We start from the raw sequence: 1,189 nt of genomic DNA on the forward strand, positions 1-1,189 counted from the left end.
ATTTTTTCTTCCTCCCCCCATGGCATCACACTCCCACAATGCGCCACATAAAGCAGATGCCTGCAGGCTTCTATCACACCATTCGCATAAGAGTTAATTTACCTCGCATATAGTGAATTTTTGGTATAAAAAGGGTCATCGCATAAGAGTGAATTCGCACATACAGAACCCTCATAAAGTGAGGGACACCTGGACAAGGTGGGTTTTTTCCTCCACTCAGCATGGGGGGGAAAAAGCCCCTTATCTTACAAATATATAAGTAAACCTCATTAAATACATTGTCTCTCATTAAACTGCTGCCAACAGCAGCATGTGCTCAGTAATGGAAACCACCTATGAAGTTGGTAAAATACAGCCAACACGGAATATGACTGTAAAATGGGGCAACCACACTGACCACAAGGGTAGGTTACTGCATCCCATCTGAATGAGACATATGGCAGTTCCTATTTTCCTCAGTGTCCCCAAGTGCCAACTCTCAAAGTCATGGTGAGCCACTATATTCAGTACATTTTGACTTCCTCTTCACACTCACAGCTGAGCTGCACCTTTCTTTCCCATTTCCAATGTTTCCTGTTTATTCACCAGCCTTGAATGTCTGGCAGACATCACCAAACAGGGGTCCTAAGCAACTCACTCAGAATCCCTCTGTCACCCCTTCTCTCAGCCTGCCACATGTGATTAGTGTGGCTCCATCCTCTTTGAGGTGAAGTGGAGGAGGTTGCCCTGAACTGCATTTGCATAGAAATTTTTGGAGGATCCTAAGACATGAACCAGGTGTTCCTGTCACCAGTCAGAAGTGGGGGGCTAATTAGCACATGGATCCTTTGAGGGGGGGTATGTGGAGTACACACATGTACTGAACAGTGCTGAACTGTGGGGCCACCTTGGCTTGAAATGCTGTTGACTGTGCTGGAGCGTAGCCTAGTGAACTATCTGGTTAATCATGAGGCTTTTGGCTTTAGACTAATATCATGCATAGTTTGTATTATATGCAAGTAGGTACGAAAGTGTGGCTTAGAGGTTTGTTTCTGGAGTACCTGTACTAAAACTTGCAGCAGTTTAAAAAAAAGGCAAAATGTATCAATTCTGGATGAATTAGGTTTGTGGGTATTTATACGCAAATTACTACAGGTATACTTATTTCAAGGTCAGCGTTTTCAAATTTGCCCCTCACTGCCGTGTGCTA

General features: G+C 44.0%; 1 protein-coding gene across 7 annotated transcripts in view; it reads left to right on the forward strand.

The window, feature by feature from the left end:
- Positions 1-1,189, forward strand: part of TSNARE1 (t-SNARE domain containing 1) — a 518,176-nt gene that overhangs the window by 104,449 nt on the left and 412,538 nt on the right. The window lies entirely within an intron of this gene.

Source organism: Alligator sinensis, unplaced genomic scaffold, assembly GCF_000455745.1.
Source record: "Alligator sinensis unplaced genomic scaffold, ASM45574v1 scaffold326_1, whole genome shotgun sequence".
NCBI lineage: Eukaryota > Metazoa > Chordata > Crocodylia > Alligatoridae > Alligator > Alligator sinensis.